General features: G+C 54.5%; 1 pseudogene; it reads right to left on the bottom strand.

Annotated features, from left to right (window-relative positions):
* The window catches only part of LOC115248342 (Golgi-specific brefeldin A-resistance guanine nucleotide exchange factor 1-like), a 60,308-nt pseudogene that overhangs the window by 17,290 nt on the left and 20,142 nt on the right, over nucleotides 1-22,876 (bottom strand).

Here is a 22,876-nt window from a genome sequence, read left to right as displayed (position 1 = left end):
TTTACCTGGAGCAGGTGTCTGCACCAGCAGGGTTTTACCTGGAGCAGGTGTCCGCACCAGCGGGGCTTTACCTGGAGCAGGTGTCCGCACCAGCGGGGCTTTACCTGGAGCAGGTGTCTGCACCAGCAGGGCTTTACCTGGAGCAGGGCTTTACCTGGAGCAGGTGTCAGCACCAGCAGGGCTTTACCTGGAGCAGGTGTCTGCACCAGCGGGGCTTTACCTGGAGCAGGTGTCAGCACCAGCAGGGCTTTACCTGGAGCAGGTGTCTGCACCAGCAGGGCTTTACCTGGAGCAGGTGTCAGCACCAGCAGGGCTTTACCTGGAGCAGGTGTCAGCACCAGCAGGGCTTTACCTGGAGCAGGTGTCTGCACCAGCGGGGCTTTACCTGGAGCAGGTGTCTGCACCAGCAGGGCTTTACCTGGAGCAGGTGTCTGCACCAGCGGGGCTTTACCTGGAGCAGGTGTCAGCACCAGCAGGGCTTTACCTGGAGCAGGTGTCAGCACCAGCAGGGCTTTACCTGGAGCAGGTGTCTGCACCAGCAGGGCTTTACCTGGAGCAGGTGTCTGCACCAGCAGGGCTTTACCTGGAGCAGGTGTCAGCACCAGCGGGGCTTTACCTGGAGCAGGTGTCCGCACCAGCAGGGCTTTACCTGGAGCAGGTGTCAGCACCAGCAGGGCTTTTACCTGGAGCAGGTGTCACGCACCAGCAGGGCTTTACCTGGAGCAGGTGTCTGCACCAGCGGGGCTTTACCTGGAGGCAGGTGTCTGCACAGCGGGGCTTTACCTGGAGCAGGTGTCTGCACCAGCAGGGCTTTACCTGGAGCAGGTGTCTGCACCAGCGGGGTTTTACCTGGAGCAGGTGTCCGCACCAGCGGGGCTTTACCTGGAGCAGGTGTCCGCACCAGCGGGGCTTTACCTGGAGCAGGTGTCCGCACCAGCGGGGCTTTACCTGGAGCAGGTGTCTGCACCAGCAGGGTTTTACCTGGAGCAGGTGTCCGCACCAGCGGGCTTTACCTGGAGCAGGTGTCCGCACCAGCGGGGCTTTACCTGGAGCAGGTGTCTGCACCAGCAGGGCTTTACTGGAGCAGGGCTTTACCTGGAGCAGGTGTCAGCACCAGCAGGGCTTTACCTGGAGCAGGTGTCTGCACCAGCGGGGCTTTACCCTGGAGCAGGTGTCAGCACCAGCAGGGCTTTACCTGGAGCAGGTGTCTGCACCAGCAGGGCTTTACCTGGAGCAGGTGTCAGCACCAGCAGGGCTTTACCTGGAGCAGGTGTCAGCACCAGCAGGGCTTTACCCTGGAGCAGGTGTCTGCACCAGCGGGGCTTTACCTGGAGCAGGTGTCTGCACCAGCAGGGCTTTACCTGGAGCAGTGTCTTGCACCAGCGGGGCTTTACCTGGAGCAGGTGTCAGCACCAGCAGGGCTTTACCTGGAGCAGGTGTCAGCACCAGCAGGGCTTTACCTGGAGCAGGTGTCTGCACCAGCAGGCTTTACCTGGAGCAGGTGTCTGCACCAGCAGGGCTTTACCTGGAGCAGGTGTCAGCACCAGCGTGGCTTTACCTGGAGCAGGTGTCCGCACCAGCAGGGCTTTACCTGGTAGCAGGTGTCAGCACCAGCAGGGCTTTACCTGGAGCAGGTGTCAGCCACCAGCATGGGCTTTACCTGGAGCAGGTGTCTGCACCAGCGGGCTTTACCTGGAGCAGGTGTCTGCACCAGCGGGGCTTTACCGGAGCAGGTGTCTGCACCAGCAGGGCTTTACCTGGAGCAGGTGTCTGCACAGCTCATCCTTGACCAGCACCAGCAGCGACGCACAGTTGGCGTGTGTCCCGACTCCAGTGCAACCGTTAAAAGCTTGCAGGCCCATGTGCATCATGGCGTCGTTTGTTGTGGCGATCGTGGGGATTGGTGAAGAGAAATCAGGAAGCGGAAAAGCTCTCTGAGACAGGGAAGCCATAGGGAAGGAGGGAGGAGCCTGAAGGGAGCAAGGACACATGTTAGGGTTAGGGTTAGCCCCCCAGGCTACACACACAGCGTTGTGTGCATACACTCTTGTGAGATCAGGGTGTTACCGTCTCTCTGGTGTGGACTGGGTGAACCGGACTCCGCGGGGGTTCACATAGTCCATGTCATGACCGAGCTACTGTCCACCTGCTCTCTCAGAGAGTCTTTGTCTTCCAGAACCTCTGGGATGGACTCCACCGAAGCTGAAGCTGACGGAACACGCCGGCCCTCAGACTAGAGCGAAATCAGGGAGAGAAGAGAGCTGGCAGTGGGAGGAAGGGGCAGGAGGTTCTGATTGGTGTGTGAGTCCAGAGGGTACCTGTGCGCCTGGAGAGCCAGGCTCCGTCCCAGGAAGAGGAGCAGCTCTGTTGGGGCTGACTGCAGAGGAACCACACTGGTCCAGGTCAGAGAGGTCTTCCCTGGAGGTGGCTTTGGAACCTGTTTCCAGGCCACTGTCCGTAGTTGTAGGACTAGAAATGGATGAGCCAGCACTTTGTGAAGGAGGTAGGCTGGGGGTGGCCGAGCCGTGCTCAATGAAGGGGACCCCTCCTACGTGGGGAGAAGCACAGCCGTTGGACACCAGGCAGCAAAAGCCCCGGTGGTTTGAGAGGGGGCTCGTTACCCGACAGGTTGTTGTTGCTGAGGGTGCTGGACTGTGCTGCCTCCATCTGACCAGAGGGACTTCGCACCAAATGCCGCGGCGGCCTGGGGGAGCGTTTCTGCTATCTTCCACTTAGACGACTCGCTCATCCCACCGGCTCGCATCTTTAACTGGCACACAAGAGCAGAGGAAGAAGGTGAACGGAGCTGTTGAAGACACAACCATGCTAGAACATCATCCAACAACTGCTGAATGTGACAACAGAACTGCACCCTTTAGAGTCGCTACAGGCAACGCCAAGAGTTAGCTCTGCAGGCTCCAGCTAGCAGCTAGCATTTTCCTTCTGAAGGATGGTGTCAAACAGGGCAGCAGGAAGTCATAAGCTAGCATGAGTGAAGCCAGTGAGCGACCCCACTGCCATTGGAGCAGCATTAGAGCTTTCTTGTGCCCACATTCTTCTGCCTGGATGTGTGAGCAGGCTGTCCTCGTGTCCTTTGTCCTCTGTTTGACTAGTGCACTCAGCTATTCCATCTGTTCTGTCATATCTGGCAGCGGGACACCTGCCAGATCAAGAGCTACGTTATCTCTGAATTCTACACCCTATTATGCAAAAGCTGTGAGGCAAGTGCCCCGGGTTGGTGCCATAAAGCAGGGGCAGGCCCACGCTGAGTCCGGCCCGGTTCTGACAGGCTTCAGGAGGTCCAGATGGAGTCCCACACAGGCCAGCGTGGCTCCTGCTGATGGTGGGTAGAGACTAAGGAGCTAGGAGAGAGGGGGAACACACAGCCATCGTCCTTACCTGCACTCGTTTGTTTTTCCATAAGATATTGGAGGCCTCAGAAGAGAAGGGTGGGCAGATACCCGGGATTAGTGAGGGACACATGTCAGCAGAGAGTCCAGCAAAGCAAGCTCAAATGCACACGCACGTGCACAAGCAGGAAGGGCTCCATCCACACCACATGCAGCTAGCTGAGGAGCAGGGAGACCCGAAGCATGCAGGAGTCCAAAAGCACCGGGAACACAGTCCAACACGTGGAAAAGTGGGAAAGGTTCCAACCAGGATGAGCAGAACACAGTGGAGGACTCACAAGAACACACGCTGCAGAACCTGCTGTCAGCCAAGAGATTCATGCTCACGTCCAGCTTTAAACATCAAAATGGGCTTCTCAGGACCCTCAACTGGTCTTTACAGGAGACATCCTCACTTCTACTCAGCCTGGCCCAAAAGTCTCCACCTGAGAGAAGCTAGCTCCCAGTGGGGGGGGGGAGAAGATGGTGGTGCTTATGGGGAGAGGCCCATCATTGTCCTGCATCCAGCAGGAGAAACATCTCCTAAAACTGTACAGAACTGTCCAAATGTCCATTATTCAAAGGTGGGAGGACAGTGGGGAACCAGCCCTGAATGAAGGTCTGGTGCACTCAGAGGGTAGAAGAGCACCAGTGGAGCTCAGGACTGTGGTGAATAGTGAGAGTTGGAACATCTCCACATGCACAATGTGGAGGGACTGAAGAGCTGTGGAGCCTTCAGAGAAGCAGTGATCAGAGAGGCTGATCAGGGGTCTGCTGGGGGGCATAAAGGCTCTGGAGCATGGAAGAAGGTCACGGGGTCTGATGGGTCCAGAGTGACCCGGGTCCAGAGTGACCCTGTTCCAGAGTGACCCAGGTCCAGAGTGAGGGGTAGGAAGAGAGGCCGATGAACCCATGCTCCCATCATGGTGTCTACTGGACCAGCCTGGGGGGCAGAGCTCTGATCTGGGGCTGCCTGCAGGTCCTCAGGTCCAGTTCAGCAACATTCTCTTCCCTGATGATGTGGGCATATTCCAAGATGAGACTTCCAGGATTCCTGGGGCTCAGATAGTGAGAGGTTTGATGAGACATCATTTCACACATGGACGGGCCCCCAGAGTCCAGACCTCACCCCCCCTGAGAAGCTTTGGGACGTGCTGGAGAAGGTCTGACTCTGCCATCATCACTACAGGGAGGGAGATGAATGATGGGAAGAACAGTGGTGACCTTCAGAGCTGGAGGGGGTGTGTCCTGACCGCAGCTGAGCAGGCTCCGCCCACATTAGGAGTGTGTGACCTTTGGTTGGTGGCCACCTTCTACTTTGGCTGAGAAGCTTCACTCACAATTACACATTTTAGCATTTCATTCTTCTGAGGTGTGTAGAAATAAGACTGGGAGAGAAGAAACCTGACTGGATGGAGATGCTAAGCTAGCACTGCTGGAAATGCTCATCCTGGACTGGACAAGAACTGCTCCACAAATCTTCTGGTTGTCATTGCTGATGAGGAGCAACAAGCCAGAAACATGAAGAAGATGTTGATATGGAGCCTGTGGAGAAGGTTGGACTCCAGCGGGGCCAACAGCACCATCATCAACATCACAAAGACTCGGACAGTCGTCGCTTTCTCAGGTGACCAAAGAGAAGCTGAAAGGTGACGGAGGACATGAAAGCATGAGCCTCAACCCTGGTTCCATCAGAGGAACCTGAAGAAAGCCCACCCTGGGAGAGTTATCTTCACCAGAGTGCTACACGTCTGTTCACGCTGGCGTTACCCTCAGATAGGAGAAGAGACACAGGTGAACGCATGCAAACCGTGATGGACGCCACATCCAACAGGGAGCCACCAGAACGGAACAGGTTGGAGCATTCATGGCCCTTACCTTCTTCATGTTGGCCCCCACAGAACTCTTGGCCTCCTCTTTGAACTGTGGTAATCTAAAAGACAAAGGAAGTTAAAACAGAATTAATAATTAACGCTAACCGGTTGGCTAACCGTAACCGGTTGGCTAACCTAACCCTAACCGGTTGGCTAACCCTAACCGGTCGGCTAACCCTAACCCATAACCGGTTGGCTAACCCTAACCCTAACGGTTGGCTAACCGTAACCGGTTGGCTAACCCTAACCCTAACCGGTTGGCTAACCCTAACCCTAACCAGTTGGCTAACCCTAACCCTAACCGGTTGGCTAACCCTAACCCTAACTGTTTGGCTAACCCTAACCGGTTGGCTAACCCTAACCCTAACCGGTTGGCTAACCGTAACCGGTTGGCTAACCCTAACCCTAACCGGTTGGCTAACCCTAACCCTAACCGGTTGGCTAACCCTAACCCTAACTGATTGGCTAACCCTAACCAGTTGGCTAACCCTAACCCTAACCGGTTGGCTAACCGTAACCGGTTGGCTAACCCTAACCCTAACCGGTTGGCTAACCCTAACCGGTCGGCTAACCCTAACCGGTTGGCTAACCCTAACCCTAACCGGTTGGCTAACCGTAACCGGTTGGCTAACCCTAACCCTAACCGGTTGGCTAACCCTAACCCTAACCAGTTGGCTAACCCTAACCCTAACCGGTTGGCTAACCCTAACCAGTTGGCTAACCCTAACCGGTTGGCTAACCCTAACCGGTTGGCTAACCCTAACCCTAACCGGTTGGCTAACCCTAACCGGTTGGCTAACCCTAACCCTAACCGGTTGGCTAACCGTAACCAGTTGGCTAACCCTAACCCTAACCGGTTGGCTAACCCTAACCTAACTGTTGGCTAACCCTAACCGTTGGCTACCCTAACCCTAACCGGTTGGCTAACCGTAACCGGTTGGCTAACCCTAACCGGTCGGCTAACCCTAACCGGTTGGCTAACCCTAACCCTAACAGGTTGGCTAACCGTAACCGGTTGGCTAACCCTAACCTAACCAGTTGGCTAACCCTAACCCTAACCGGTTGGCTAACCCTAACCCTAACTGGTTGGCTAACCCTAACCGGTTGGCTAACCCTAACCCTAACCGGTTGGCTAACCCTAACCCTAACTGATTGGCTAACCCTAACCAGTTGGCTAACCCTAACCCTAACTGGTTGGCTAACCCTAACCCTAACCGGTTGGCTAACCCTAACCCTAACTGATTGGCTAACCCTAACCGGTTGGCTAACCCTAACCAGTTGGCTAACCCTAACTGGTTGGCTAACCCTAACCCTAACTGGTTGGCTAACCCAACTGGTTGGCTAACCCTAACCGGTTGGCTAACCCTAACCCTAACTGGTTGGCTAACCCAACTGGTTGGCTAACCCTAACTGGTTGGCTAACCCTAACCCTAACTGGTTGGCTAACCCAACTGGTTGGCTAACCCTAACTGGTTGGCTAACCTAACCCTAACTGGTTGGCTAACCCAACTGATTGGCTAACCCTAAACCGGTTGGCTAACCCTAACCAGTTGGCTAACCCTAACTGGTTGGCTAACCCTAACCCTAACTGGTTGGCTAACCCAACTGGTTGGCTAACCCTAACCCGGTTGGCTAACCCTAACCCTAACTGGTTGGCTAACCAACTGGTTGGCTAACCCTAACGGTTGGCTAACCCTAACCCTAACTGGTTGGCTAACCCAACTGGTTGGCTAACCCTAACTGGTTGGCTAACCCTAACCCTAACTGGTTGGCTAACCCAACTGATTGGCTAACCCTAACCGGTTGGCTAACCCTAACCAGTTGCTAACCCTAACTGGTTGGCTAACCCTAACCTAACTGGTTGGCTAACCCAACTGATTGGCTAACCCTAACCGGTTGGCTAACCCTAACCAGTTGGCTAACCCTAACTGGTTGGCTAACCCTAACCCTAACTGGTTGGCTAACCCAACCGGTTGGCTAACCCTAACCCTAACCCAGGTTTGAGCCCACCATCTTCAGATTTCTATTAAAAGAGCAAATCCAAACAAGTGTTTTGCCACAGAACTCAAAATGCCGTCTGCTAGCCCCTATCTTTCGTGTTAAGCTGCAGTCCCCCCCCCCCCCCCGGATGGGTCAGTTCATGGCAGGGCCCTATGAGCATTGGAGGGTTCAGTGCCTTGCTCAAGGGTACCTGCTCTGAAGGTGTTCTGTCTGCACCTCCCCAACTACCAGAACTCCTTCCCTGTTCTGTGTCGGCCCTGGGCTGGAACCGGAACCCTGTGGTTCTCAGCCCAGGTCCAACAGGCACCAGCCTGATCCTCATGCAGACTGTGAAGCTGGTCCCATGGTCTGCATGCGCCTGGCCTGGAGCACATAGCTAAAGCGAGTTGAGGAGTTTCCACAGAACTAAAGAGGCCTTTACCTGGAGAAGAGTAGCTGCACCATGTCTACCAGGGTATGTTCAGCCGATTTCCTGAGGAGCTCTGTGGACACAGTCAAAACAATCTCAGAAGCAAAGAGAAAGAAACCCACAAAGACAAGCAGAGAACGAGAGCTTGGCTGAAGAGATCGCGCAGAAAGACCATGTCATGGTCGCAGCTCCCAGCCACCAACCACCAGCCACCAACAGGCCGCAGGCGGCTGGAGGACCGTCTGGACCTTCTGCTTTTGAGGGGCCGGGCAGGTTGATGGGCCTCAACCCCTCGATCAGTGTCAGCTCCTTCCACAGTCACGGCCTAAAGACGGATCTCAGGTCCAAGCCCGGCAGAGCTGTGACCCCCAGTCTAGGTCTTTACTGGGCTTGTTCTCCAGCTCCTCCATCTGGGCCTAGCTAGGGTTCTTTGATGTAGGAGGACAGGAGGAACTGTGCTTGCCACCCAGCTCCATAAGAGAGGACAAAGGTGCCACCAAGAAGACGTTCTGCCCTCCAGGTAGCTTCCATGTTCCTTATCTTCCAACAATGTTCTCCACTTGGAAGTTGGGTAATTCTAAAACACTACGGGAAGGGGGGCTCAGGTATTCCGTTAGGACAAGGATTGCAAGTGCCTGGCATTCCTGTTGGAACTGCTTCTGAGACCCGGAGAAGCAACTGATTTACTCATTTGTAGCCCAACCCTAACCCTAACAGGTAAAGTTCTCATCTAGATTTTTCATCTTGTCACTCAGCTTCAAATGGTTTAACTTATGTAAGGGAAGGGTTAGGGTTAGGAGCAGGGTTAGGGTAGGAGCAGGTTAGGGTTAGGTTAGGGGTAGGTTAGGGTTAGGAGCAGGGTTAGGGTTAGGGTTAGGAGCAGCGGTTAGGGTTAGGGTTAGGAGCAGGGGTTAGGGTTAGGTTAGGAGCAGGGTTAGGGTTAGGAGCAGGGGTTAGGGTTAGGAGCAGGGTTAGGGTTAGGAGCAGGGTTAGGGTTAGGAGATGGGGTTAGGGTTAGGAGATGGGGTTAGGGTTAGGAGCAGGGTTAGGGTTAGGAGCAGGGTTAGGGTTAGGTTAGGGGTAGGTTAGGGTTAGGAGCAGGGTTAGGGTTAGGAGCAGGGTTAGGGTTAGGAGCAGGGTTAGGTTAGGTTAGGGGTAGGTTAGGGTAGGAGCAGGGTTAGGGTTAGGAGCAGGGTTAGGGTTAGGAGCAGGGTTAGGAGCAGGGTAGGGTTAGGAGCAGGGTTAGGGTTAGGAGCAGGGTTAGGGTTAGGAGCAGGGTTAGGAGCAGGGTTAGGGTTAGGAGCAGGGTTAGGGTTAGGAGCAGGGGTTAGGTTTAGGAGCAGGGTTAGGGTTAGGGTTAGGAGCAGGGGTTAGGGTTAGGGTTAGGAACAGGGGTTAGGGTTAGGAGCAGGGTTAGGTTTAGGAGCAGGGTTAGGGTTAGGGTTGGGTTAGGAGCAGGGTTAGGGTTAGGTTAGGGGTAGGTTAGGGTTAGGAGCAGGGTTAGCGTTAGGAGCAGGGGTTAGGGTTAGGAGCAGGGGTTGGGTTGGAGTTAGGGTTAGGGTTAGGAGCAGGTTAGGGTTAGGTTAGGTTAGGAGCAGGGTTAGGGTTAGGGTTAGGTTAGGAGCAGGGGTTAGGGTTAGGAGCAGGTTAGGGTTAGGGTTAGGAGCAGCGGTTAGGTTAGGGTTAGGAGCAGGGTTAGGGTTAGGGTTTAGGGTTAGGGTTAGGAGCAGGGGTTAGGGTTAGGAGCAGGGGTTAGGGTTAGGAGCAGGGGTTAGGGTTAGGAGCAGGGTTAGGGTTAGGAGATGGGGTTAGGGTTAGGAGATGGGGTTAGGGTTAGGAGCAGGGTTAGGGTTAGGAGATGGGGTTAGGGTTAGGAGATGGGGTTAGGGTTAGGAGCAGGGGTTAGGGTTAGGAGCAGGGGTTAGGGTTAGGAGCAGGGGTTAGGGTTAGGAGCAGGGGTTAGGGTTAGGAGCAGGGGTTAGGGTTAGAAGCAGGGGTTAGGGTTAGGAGCAGGGGTTAGGGTTAGGAGCAGGGTTGGGGTTAGGAGCAGGGTTGGGGTTAGGGTTAGGAGCAGGGTTGGGGTAGGAGCAGGGTTGGGGTTAGGGTTAGGAGCAGGGTTGGGGTTAGGTTAGGAGCAGGGTTGGGGTTAGGAGCAGGGGTTAGGGTTAGGAGCAGGGGTTAGGGTTAGGAGCAGGGTTGGGGTTAGGAGCAGGGGTTAGGGTTAGGAGCAGGGTTGGGGTTAGGAGCAGGGTTGGGAGCAGGGTTGGGGTTAGGGTTAGGAGCAGGGTTGGGGTTAGGAGCAGGGGTCAGGGTTAGGAGCAGGGGTTAGGGTTAGGAGCAGGGGTTAGGGTTAGGAGCGGGGTTAGGGTTAGGAGCAGGGGTTAGGGTTAGGAGCAGGGGTTAGGGTTAGGAGCAGGGTTGGGGTTAGGAGCAGGGGTTAGGGTTAGGAGCAGGGTTGGGGTTAGGAGCAGGGTTGGGGTTAGGAGCAGGTTGGGGTTAGGAGCAGGGTTGGGTTAGAGCAGGGGTTAGGGGTTAGGAGCAGGGTTGGGGTTAGTAGCAGGGTTGGGGTTAGGAGCAGGGGTTAGGGTTAGGAGCAGGGTTGGGGTTAGGAGCAGGGGTTAGGGTTAGGAGCAGGGGTTAGGGTTAGGAGCAGGGTTGGGGTTAGGAGCAGGGTTGGGGTTAGGAGCAGGGGTTAGGGTTAGGAGCAGGGTTGGGGTTAGGAGCAGGGTTGGGGTTAGGAGCAGGGTTGGGGTTAGGAGCAGGGGTTAGGGTTAGGAGCAGGGGTTAGGGTTAGGGGCAGGGTTGGGGTTAGGAGCAGGGGTTAGGGTTAGGAGCAGGGGTTAGGGTTAGGAGCAGGGTTGGGAGCAGTGCTACTCACCACTGAGCCGCATCTCGAAACAGATTCTGAAGCAGGACTGCATGATCTCACACACAGACTCATTGGTGAGGTGAGCTCCAACAGGTGTGAGCAGAAGAGTCCTCAAGACCTGAAACAGAACAGCATAGTGTTGAAGAAGACGCCGGTAGGGTGCTCTGGCTCGTGCACCCCTGGCTCTGCACACCCCGGCTCCTGATGTGGGACAGGTTTCATCAGGGGTCACTAGAGGTTCTGCTACACTGGATCCAAGACTTCTTTGATGCATCCGATCCTCTGCAAGGCTCTGGGAGCTGAGAGTTGCTATCTAAACGCTTGTCTCGCTCATTATTCCAGACTGATGCTGTCCTGTTCAAATGTCTAGAACCGCTGAGAGATTCACTCCTCATCATCTGAAAGAAGCCTGCAGAGCAGCATCAAGAGCTGCTCTGGAACCTCCTGTGACTGGAGAGCAGCAGCTCCAGGCCTTCACGCACCTGCAGGATTTTCATGAGGACGACTTCATCGCTAGCGGGGTCCGTTCCAACAAATCTAGCGTGTGTGACGGCGTCGGCCATGTTCTCAATGGCCTCTGCAGCGGCGTCGTGCTGTGCATCTGTGAAGAGATGAAGCCGTTATGAATGAAAGGTGGAAGATCACATCCCGTCCCAGCGTTTGATTTGAAGTATCCGCCGACACCCATCTTTTCCCGAGTCGCTGTTTGGCTTTTTAAATATAAATGGCACAGCTATAGCACCTTTGTAGCCATATTAGCTTGGTTGTGTCCCTCCCACCACCTGAAACAGCCACGGCTGTTAAAATGGCTCAAACCCAAACGGTGGCCCCTCCCCCTCTCCTGAGGGTTAGGGTTAGGGGATTCCAGGGTTAGGGGATTCCAGGGTTAGGGTTAGGGTTAGGGGATTCCAGGGTTAGGGTTAGGGGATTCCAGGGTTAGGGTTAGGGGATTCCAGGGTTAGGGTTAGGGTTAGGGGATTCCAGGGTTAGGGTTAGGGGATTCCAGGTTGGGTTAGGGGATTCCAGGGTTAGGGTTAGGGTTAGGGGATTCCAGGGTTAGGGTTAGGAGCAGGTTAGGGTTAGGGTTAGGGTATCGGGTTAGGGTTAGGGGTTAGGGTTAGGGTTGGAGCAGGGTTAGGGTTAGGGGATTCCAGGGTTAGGGTTAGGGTTAGGGGATTCCAGGGTTAGGGTTAGGGATTCCAGGGTTAGGGTTAGGGTTAGGGGATTCCAGGGTTAGGGTTAGGAGCAGGGTTAGGGTTAGGGTTAGGGGATTCCAGGGGGTGGTGGGGCAGCCCTCACCCTAACCCTCAGAGATAGGGTGAGAAGCTTGGTCACCCAGGGGAGCCGCTGCTTCTCCACATCCAGGAGGTCATCAAAATGAGGAAGAACAACGGGGCATCCGGAGCTGAAGGTCAAGGCTCCGATTACTGGCTTCAGTTGGTTTTTACAACCAAAACAACTATTTTCTCTGTGTCTTTGAGGCCTTCAAGAGGAGACTGACACTGAAGAACAAGACCTGTGCTGCCTGAACTGGACATGTTCTCTGTCAGTCACCTCTGGAATTTGACTAAATCTTTGGTGGAAGTGTAGAACGTCCCGCTCCGTGTGAGGGCTGGGAACGGCCACATGAATCCAAAGGAAAACTGCTCACAGAAATGCGATACTGCCCGTCCAGCCTGAGCAGCAGACCCTGGGATCTCGTGACCAGCTGTGGCTTTTTGTTGGAAGAATGGTGGGACAAAGTTGCTGTCCGAGCAACAGGAGCCGGTGTTTTTGAAAGCTGAGAGGGAAAGCAGCTCTTAGCCGGCAGCCTCCCGGGCTTCCCATTCCCATCAGCCTGAGGAGCAACAGGTCATTAGCTAATGGGTGGAGGGAGGAGCACAGGCCAAGAGATGAAGACATGGATCTACTGTCTAACTATCAGGACCTTAAACAAAGCAGCAGCCCGTGTACACCACACGCAGAGGTAGAAAATGGAACACAACTCAGGGTTGGCTGAGGGTTAAAGTTAGGATGGGTTTAGCTAACGTGCTAATGTGCTGGCCCTCTGCTGCTCAGGACAGCCGCTCACCTGTCTCAAGATTTATCAGCTGACATAAGAAAGGATCATCTCTCAGAGATCTGCTTGGACACCAGACCCTGGGCAGACTTCCCGCTCCCCGTGAGCGGGAGGTCAGACTGGAAGGTGCTCAAAGGCCGGGAAGCAGCACAGGAACAAGGAAAAGGCACAAGACCACAATATCTTTCTACCCTGAAAGTGGTGGTCTACCGCACTCGTGAGGTGCGTCATCACAAATGCTCTCATTTGACTTCATTGGTGTGAAGGACACCCGGAGCGGCCCATGTGGAGAGGCTATGCCCTTCCCTGCAGTAGGTGGCAGCAGGTAGCTGGGTCCCACATAATCTGAGAGGAGCGACCTGATGCTGAGGCGGTAACGCGTGCCACAGGCTCCCACGACCAGCACGGAGACCTTTTGAAAAAGACAAATCCAAACGTGGGACTAAGGCGGTAGAGAGAGGAGGCGAGCGGCGAAGGCGCGGGACGCCAGAACAGCTGGACTGATGCTGTTGAGCTTCTCACTGCTCCAGAAACTAAAGAAGAAGAGCTTCATGGGTGTCTGTCTTCAGTTCCTGCCAGGATGGAAGCAGGCCAGCTTTCAGGAACACTGCTTTGGGATCATCTCTGCGACAGCGGGAAGACTTTAGAAGCTCAGGATGAAGACATAAGCAGGCGCTATTCCATGTGTGTCCTCCCGGGGTGGTGGCATTGTTGCAGCAGACTAGATGTTTCCTCTCATCTGGAGGGTTAGGGTTAGGTCAGGCCACATCATCAAGTTCATAACTGGAACAATCAGAAGCCCGAAGGACAAAGTCCAAACAGAATATAAGGAAGCACTACTATAGAATAACATTCCAAACTAAAAGGCCTGTACACCAGAAGATGGCGCTGTGTGCAGGAGCAGCTCTTGGCGAGACATGTCTCATGTTATCATGAAAATGGGAGACTAATTCCACAATCTCTAATAAAGTGAAGTCTGGTTAGAATTGGTGGGCGGCAGTGGCTCAGTCTGTAGGGGTCCGGAACACCACAGGATGCTAGCTAATGCTTGGGGATTAGCGAGCCCATCACTAATGACGGGCTGAAAACACTGGGATGGAAAACTGTCAACCCTAACCCTAATCAATAAGATGTGATCAGTTCTGCTTTAAACCAATAAAGCAAAACAGGTGCGTGTCATTGGTTTAAGTGTGGTTAGGGGTTAGGGGTTAGGGCTAGGGTTAGGGGTTAGGGGTTAGGCTAGGGTCAGGGTCAGGGTTAGGGGTAGGGTTAGGGCTAGGGTCAGGGTTAGGGGCTAGGGCTAGGGTCAGGGTTAGTTATGGTTAGGTGTTGGGGTTAGGGGTTAGGGTGTTGGGGTTAGGGGTTAGGGCTCGGGCTAGGGCCCATGTGGTGGGCCCTGTGGTGGGCCATGAGGTGGTCCCTGTGGTGGGCCCTGTGGTGGGCCCTGTGGTGGACTCTGTGGTGGGCCCTGTGGTGGGCCATGTGGTGGGCCCTGTGGTGGGCCATGAGGTGGGCCCTGTGGTGGGCCATGAGGTGGGCCCTGTGGTGGGCCATGTGGTGGGCCCTGTGGTGGGCCCTGTGGTGGGCCATGTGGTGGGCCATGTGATGGGCCCTGTGGTGGGCCTGCTCTGCCCCGGATCACTGCCGTGGCTCCCTACAATCACCTGGCCATTCCCATCCTCACACCCATTAAATGTGTCTCCAAGCTTTGGACTGTTCCAGTCAAACCCACATCTCTGGGATAATCCACAGGCAGGAGACAGATAGGCACAAAGGTGTTGAACCAAAACAACAAAGGAAACATCAATCCATCAGAAGTCTTACCAATCAGCCCATAGGAGAGGAACTTGTTGACTGAGGTGAGCGCGAGGCCTGTGATGGGGCCTGTGGGTCTTCAGACCGGACAACTTCAAGGAAGGGCCTCAGGAAAATATTAGGTTCCACTTCTGCCAGGTCTGAGTGAGGAGACAAATGCAGCACAGCAGTCAGCAAGAGAGCAGAGAGCATCAGCACCCCCCCCCCCCCCCACACACACAACCCTCAGGACAGAGCCGAGCAGCATTTGTAGCGTCTCCTGTGCTACTGCCAGAGGACCAGAGAGCAAAGTAACGATGGGGTGGGAACCTTCCCAACCATCAATCATGTGTCATGTGACAGCAGCCAAGCATCCCAATCAAAGGCCAAGGTCTTCAAAGCTGACCTAACCCTAACCCTCGAACCCTAATCCTAACCCTAACCCTAACCCTAACCCTTAACCATAACCCTCTAACCCCTAACCATCTAACCCTAACCCTCAAACCTTAACCCTTTAACCCCTCTAACCCTAACCCTCTAACCCTAACCCTCAACCTTAACCCTTTAACCCTCTAACCCTAACCCTCTAACCCTAACCCCCTAACCCTCTAACCCTAACCCTAACCCTCTAACCCTAACCCTCCTAACCCTAACCCTCTAACCCTAACCCCCTAACCCTCTAACCCTAACCCTCCTAACCCTAACCCTCCTAACCCTAACCCTCTAACCCTTAACCCTAACCTTCTAACCCTCTAACCTTAACCCTAACCCTCTAACCCTGACCCTAACCCTCTAACCTTAACCCTAACCCTCGAACCCTAACCCTCTAACCCTGACCCTAACCCTCTAACCCTCTAACCTTAACCCTAACCCCTCTAACCCTGACCCTCTAACCCCGACCCTTTAACCCTCTAACCTTAACCCTAACCCTTGAACCCTAACCCTCTAACCCTGACCCTCTAACCCTCTAACCTTAACCCTAACCTCGAACCCTAAACCCTCTAACCCTAACCCTCTAACCCTAACCCTGACCCTCTAACCTTAACCCTAACCTCGAACCCTAACCCTCTAACCCTCTAACCTTAACCCTAACCCTCGAACCCTAACCCTCTAACCTTAACCCTAACCCTCTAACCCTAACCCTCTAACCCTAACCCTCTAACCCTCGAACCCTAACCCTCTAACCTTAACCCTAACCCTCTAACCCTGACCCTCTAACCCTAACCCTCTAACCCTCTAACTCTAACCTCTAACCCTGACCTCTAACCCTAACCCTCTAACTCTAACCCTCTAACCCTAACCCTCTAACCCTCTAACTCTAACCCTAACCCTCTAACCCTAACCCTCTAACCCTCTAACCCTAACCCTCTAACCCTCGAACCCTAACCCTCTAACCCTCGAACCCTAACCCTCTAACCCTCGAACCCTAACCCTCTAACCCTCTAACTCTAACCCTCTAACCCTAACCCTCTAACCCTCTAACCCTAACCCTCTAACCCTCGAACCCTAACCCTCTAACCCTCGAACCCTAACCCTCTACCCCTCTAACTCTAACCCTCTAACCCTAACCCTCTAACCCTAACCCTCTAACCCTAACCCTCTAACCCTCTAACCCTAACCCTCTAACCCTCTAACTCTAACCCTCTAACCCTAACCCTCTAACCCTCTAACTCTAACCCTAACCCTCTAACCCTAACCCTCTAACCCTCTAACCCTAACCCTCTAACCCTCTAACTCTAACCCTAACCCTCTAACCCTAACCCTCTAACCCTAACCCGTGACGTTGCACCAGCATCTGAGAAGGACCCCTCCCCTTTTGTCTTTATTGGTTCGGTGCTGCCTTTAGGTTCCCGCTGGGATTAAACCAGGTAGAATCTGCTCACTCTTCCAGTGCAGCTCTTTAGACTGGAAGGGGCCCTGCTTGGTATGGATCCCACGGGCGGTGCTGGACCCACAGCTGAGTGGATCAGGCTTGTGGTGGTGCCAATCTGCTGGAATCAGGGCTAACTACAGGAGCTGCAGGGATTAGGGAGTGGAGGGAAACAAAGGAGTCCTGGCTGCAGCAATCGTTCCACAACAGGTTCACCTCTGACCTCTTCCCTGAAGGGGGGCCAGTCAGATCTGACCAACATATTGAAGCGTGGCCATTACAGGAGCACAGGTGTACCCCTCTGGATCAGGGACCCAGACCATCCGGTCATGTGTGGATTACATCTGTAAATGACCCAGCAGCAGTAACCCCCCCACCCCCAGGAGAACTCCTCAGGATGTAAGTGATGCACATGTGTTGGCAGTGGAGCAGAAAGGGCTTAGAGCCCAGCAGCAACGGGCCGGGGGGAGTCGGAGCCCCCGGGGCAACAACACCGTCTGCCCCCCCCTCCCATTCTCTCTCCCCCCCTCCCTCTCTCCCATTCTCTCTCCCCCCTCCCTCTCTCTCCCAATCTCTCTCCCTCTCCCCCCTCCCTCTCTCCCATTCTCTCTCCCCCCCTCCCATTCTCTCTCCCTCTCCCCCCTCCCTCTCTCCCATTCTCTCTCCCCCCCTCCCATTCTCTCTCCCTCTCCCCCCTCCCTCTCTCCCCTTCTCTCTCCCCCCTCCCTCTCTCCCATTCTCTCTCCCCCCTCCCATTCTCTCTCCCTCTCCCCCCTCCCTCTCTCCCATTCTCTCTCCCCCCTCCCTCTCTCTCCCATTCTCTCTCCCCCCTCCCTCTCTCGCCCATTCTCTCTCCCTCTCCCCTCCCCCCTCCCTCTCTCCCATTCTCTCTCCCCCCCCTCCCATTCTCTCTCCCATCCTCTCCCCCCCACTCTCCCTCCCTCCCTCTCCCCCCACTCTCCCTCCCTCTCCCCCCACTCTCCCTCCCCTCCCTCTCCCCCCACTCTCCCTCCCTCTCCCCTCACTCTCCCTCCCTCTCTCTCCCTTCCTCTCCCCCTCGCTCTCTCCCCCTTCCTCTCGCTCCCTTCACACACACACAGAGGCGCACACACACACACCCACCCACACGTACGTACACATGAACAGATCACAACAACCCTCCCCCCCAGAACCTCTGCAGCAGCCCTAACCCAAACACTGATGCTTATTGATCCGGACCTCCCCGGCCCCTAAGATGCGGCGTGGAGGCTGTGCCTGGGAGCGGGGGGGGGCGAGGGGCGAGGGGGTTAACAGGAACAGCGAGTTAAATGGCGCCCTCAGAGACCGGTGGTGCTCATCTGCTAAACAAAGACTTGGACGACAGTATCCTCACACATCTGTTGGGAGAGGTTTGATGAGTGTCAGCACGCTGAGCCCCCGGCCCCCACCCATCCTTCACTTCCACCCATCCCTCTGCTCTCCTGAATGAAACTGACACTTGTGGCGGGGGCAATTAGGGCGCAACAATGCTATGGAGCTCCATACAGTCATTTCAATGGGCCACAGTGGTATTTTATAGACATGTGAAACAATGTGTCTGTGCAACCTAAACAGGCAATTTGAAAAACCCTGGAGAAATTAAAAGTTTTCAAAAATGCTTGAGAGGGTAGCGGTAATGCCGAGTGCAGGAGAGCTTTTCCTGCAGGGCTACACGGAATCTAGTTAGCACGGGATGTTCCGATCCCACCAAACAAACTGCTGTGTTGCCTCTGCTCATCCCCATTCACTCAGACGCCGTCCTGCCTCTAATGAAACAGCATCGTGAGGAGGCTGCCCGTAAAGAAAGGCCAGAGGAACGTCCGCAGCAGAGACGGGACACATCCCATAATTGCTGTTACTGTCATTCATGCGTGCTGCATCACCCACGCAGAGGCAACCATCCGCAGTGGATTCACACGTTCAGGCAGCATGACTTCATCCCAAAGCCTGGGCTGGGGGGGGGGGGGCTGCACCTGTTCCCCCGGACTCCTTCACATTTATATGCTGCAGATTTTGGACAGAGGTCACATGATCCCACGGAGGGCTGCTGTGCTTGGCAGGCCGCTGCCACCGGTGGACCTCCCTCAGATGCAAAGCTCTTCAAACATCAGCGTGATGCTGAGTTCATCAGGCTGCTCCAGGTCCAACGCGTCGCCCCCGGTCCCACCGTAGAGTATCTGCTGCTCTTCCTCCAACATCAGGTCTTATATCTGAGCCCCCTCTGGGGCAGGTGGCTTTAGAGGGCCTGTACTGTCCCAGTAAGGTGCCGTGCACATGAGCGCCACTCCTATTAGCACTTCTATTTCCAGAAAAACAAACAGAGCTAAGCAAGCCTCCAATTTTCCATCCCATCCCCTTCACCGTGCATGTGCCCTCGTCCGTGTCAGAGGACGTCTCAGGGAAGAGGGTTGCATAACGCCCAAAGGGTTAGGGTTAGGTTAGGTTAGGGTTAACCCAACCCTAACCTAACCTAACCCTAACCCTAACCCTTTGGGAGAAGGGACCGGACCAGACATGGGCTTCTAATACAGACAGGACGACGATGTGAGGTGGCCTGAGAGGAGCCCACGGAGCCAGCAGCAGATGCTAAAGGGTGTGTGGTGTGTGTGTGTGTGTGGGGGGGGGGGGGGGGGGGTATTTGTGTGTCTGTGTGTGTGAGTGTCTCTGTCTGTGTGTGTGTGTGTGTGTCTCTGTGTGTGTATGTGTGTGTCTCTGTGTCTGTGTGTGTGTGAGTGTCTCTGTGTCTGTGTGTCCGTGTGTGTGTCTCTGTCTCTGTGTGTGTGTGTCTCTGTGTGTGTATGTGTGTGTCTCTGTGTCTGTGTGTGTGTGAGTGTCTCTGTGTCTGTGTGTGTGTGTGTGAGTGTCCGTGTGTGTGTGTGTGTCTGTCTGTGTGTCTCTGTCTCTGTGTGTGTCTCTGTGTGTCCGTGTGTGTGTGTCTCTGTCTGTGTGTGTGTCTCTGTCTCTGTGTGTGTGTGTCTCTGTGTGTCCATGTGTGTGTGTGTGTCTCTGTCTGTGTGTGTGTGTCTCTGTCTCTGTGTCCGTGTGTGTGTGTGTGTCTCTGTCTGTGTGTGTGTGTGTCTCTGTGTGTCCGTGTGTGTGTCTCTGTGTGTGTGTGTCTCTGTGTGTCCGTGTGTGTGTGTGTGGAGGAGGGGAGGGGGTCCTCACCCCCTTCACCTGCTGCGCTCCTTCAGCCCCACTCATGACATTCCCAGGGGTCGGGGGGATTCCGGAGAGCAGCAGCCTCCTGAGTTCCTGGGCACCACAGCCACCATCAGACCATGTAGTGGGAGCATGAGACTGCTCCTGAAGCCCTTGCAGACACCATCTACTCTCTTACCAACGCTGTCCTCACACCAGCTGAGCTCCACCAACGTGCTGCCTGAAGTCTTTAGGGTAGGGAGCAGGGGCTGCTCCAGGTTTACGCTTCTTTAGCAACACAAACGTCACACATGTGCAGCAGAACCCTTGTAGAAACCCAACAACTTCATGGGATACTGAAGCCTGGTCTGGTCCGTGGTCCGAGCAGGATGGGCAGACCCCCCTTCTGTGGAAAACCCCGGTCTGTCAGCGCTCAATGGCGAGGACCAAACCACCATCGAACCTGGAGTCACCAAACATGGCGACTCCAACAAAGTGGCAGGAGACACACCAATATTCTGACAACATCTTCAAGCTTGTTGGCTCCATCCATAGCTTTGTCTGGATGGTTGAAGCTGCTCAGCCAATCACCACGCTGCATCAGCGGGTGGCCGGTGACCAGCAGTGCAGACGGTAACGCCCTGTCTCCTGTGCCTGCCCACCACTGCCCCACCACTGCCCCCACCACTGCCCCACCACTGCCCCCACCACTGCCCCACCACTGCCCCACCACTGCCCCCACCACTGCCCCACCACCTATGGAGGTGACTTCATGACCAGCGCTGACCTACCCTCAAGCACTGCTGCCCTTAGGTCTCTAGAGCCACCGTGCTTCTTCTCACCCTTCTGAAACCCTTGCACCAACCCAGACCTGGTCTCAGCAACCCGTTCCAAAAACAGCACCATGCAGCCCAAGTCCATGCTGGTGCTGAAAGAACATGCAGAGTCCAAATATTTACATTTCAGGTGAAGTATAAAGACCCACCTGGACGGGCATTGTTGACCCGGTCACACAGAGGAACGGCTGTTCCTCCCGTTATTCAGCCTCAGACGCATCTCATGGACCTCCTGATACCCTAACCTAGGGCTCCCCCGCCGGGCCGGGGACCGGTACCGGTCCGTGGTGCAGCAGAGGTTGGGGAGCCCCGCCCGAACCCTATCATGGACCCAGCGTATGGTCCTACCTCTAGGGGCAGAGTTTGGACTCAATACCAACCCTTTGAGTTCTCTTGTATTACATCAGCGACATCAACGTTTTGGGACCGTTCATCCATCACCTCAAAACTGTCTGAGTATTCCAACTGTTGGTGATATTATTAGTGGTTCTAGTCAGAATTTAGCACTATGAATGGAACTATTTAAACTGTGGGTAAGAGCGTGTTAACTAGTATTACCATACTTTGTCAAATCATGTGTGATAACAACTTTAAAGAGCCTGGTTCTGCTTCTGCAGTGACTCTGCAACAGTACCGAGCGGTACCACGGCAGCACGGGGTCTGTATGAGACGTGCAGTAGAAGGCAGAGCTGAGCCCAGAAGGTGGACAGATCTCTGCAGGCCTGAAGCAGATCTGACAGGCCTGAAGCCCTGGAAGCTTCAGTAATGAACCGTGTAGTGAGGATTTGATACCCTCCAAAGATGCTCTTCTAAAAGCTGTTTCAATAAAGGAACAACTTCATCAAGTTCAGATGGCTCAGAAATCCCTTCTGCTGGGTCCCCATTCCTTTGGACTCTCCCACGATGTTCTAGACTCACCATAAAGTTTGATCTAACCCCCCCCCCCCCATGTGTGAACAGGGTCCCTCCAACTGTTCAAGGACGTCGACCTCAGGCCGACTTCAAATGACCCCTGAAGCAATAGAAGAGTGCAATGGAACGGTAGGGGGCCCCGAGTGGACCGGCAATGTGCACCAGCCACTCTGCCACGTGGGTGGAAGGGAGCTCTCATGTGACGGAAGATCTTGATATGCAACAGGCTGACCTCTCCATGGCAACACACACCGACTTCTGAACAACAGAGGCTTCGTGGAACATTTCTAACCACTGATGCAATTACGGAAACATTAAAGACTATCAGGTTCACCCCCAGTGGAGGCCCGGACTGGCCCGCTCAGAGGCTGGAGGAGCCCTGGCTGCTGGACCAGACCAAGTGACAACTGTCCTAAACGACTCCCCTGTGGGCCGGCATGTCTGCCATGCTCGGAAAAGCTTTAAGCAAACCAACAGAGCTGGAATTTCTCTGGCCACTGCAGCAGCTGCCTGTCAACATTTGGACTTTAGCGGCCCCACTTCAGCAAGAATGTGAAAGTGCAGCCTCAGAAATGCTGGCGGGACCATCGGTGACGCCATGACATCACTTCTTCTGCATGGGGGTGGGTCTTTGGGGGGAGATGCTGGTGGTTGTGCATCAAAGTGGTCGCTTTGAACAAACGTTGCTGCGATTATTATTATTATTAATATTATCTGGACAACTGTAGCCTCAGGGAGAAGCTTCGCTTCAGCCCTCATGGAGTTCACAAAGGGACAGAGGGGTTGGGGGGGGGGACATGATACTGGAGCAGGCCCAGTGTTTGCCATGAACCCTCCATCAACACATCGCTTAAGCCGAGCTGAGATTCAGAAAAGAAGGGAGGGACAGCAAACAATGGACTAACGCAGAGGTTGAGTCTAATGAGCACGAGGCAGAGAGCTTTGGGCTGGTGCAGCTGGGCTAACGAGACGGCCAAGGTGGTTTTGGTAGACCACCTTTAGCTTGAGCCTCCATTAGCAGGCCAGTGATAAGAAATGCCACCCTGACCCTGATCCTAACCCTTTCTACATGAGGTTAATCCCACCCTGACCCTGATCCTAACCCTTTCTACATGAGGTTAGACTTCTCACTCCCCTCCATCACCATTTTAGCACCTTTTTCTGGAGTCTTCAACCTGGAAGTGAAGTATTGTTGTGACTTCATGGATTCCATGAAAATGGGGTTTCCCCACTTTAGTTCCACCTTTGCTAGTTTCCTTCTATTATTCTTTTATTTCTGGACTGTGTTAAAGAGGCTGAGCATTAAAGTGGAACCATGATTCTGGATGGAAGTCAGAAGGTGGAATGTGTGTAGGGATGTGCCGACCTCATCCCTCACGGCCTCAATAAAAGAGAATTAGGAAGAGTGATAGACGACAGAGCGCAGTGTTAATGTCCTCACTGCTCCCCAGAAGATGGAGATGGTGAAAGGCGTTCTGGAGAAGCTCTCATTTCCACCGTGTGTGTGTGTGTGTGCACAGAAACACACACCAAGCTGAATGGAAGGACGCGAAGGGTCAGAGGGCAGAAGGAATCACAAGCTGGAAGATGAAAAACAGCGTTGCTAAATGCAACAATGCACATTGCATAAGGTTCTCCTCTGTGCCAGAGCGCTGGTTCCCATACAGCTGGTTTCTGCAGAGCAGTGTGTCTCTCACAGCGAGCTTG

This window comes from Takifugu rubripes, unplaced genomic scaffold (assembly GCF_901000725.2).
Source record: "Takifugu rubripes unplaced genomic scaffold, fTakRub1.2, whole genome shotgun sequence".
Taxonomy (NCBI): Eukaryota; Metazoa; Chordata; class Actinopteri; order Tetraodontiformes; family Tetraodontidae; genus Takifugu; species Takifugu rubripes.
This window is presented reverse-complemented; position numbering and strand designations above follow the sequence as displayed.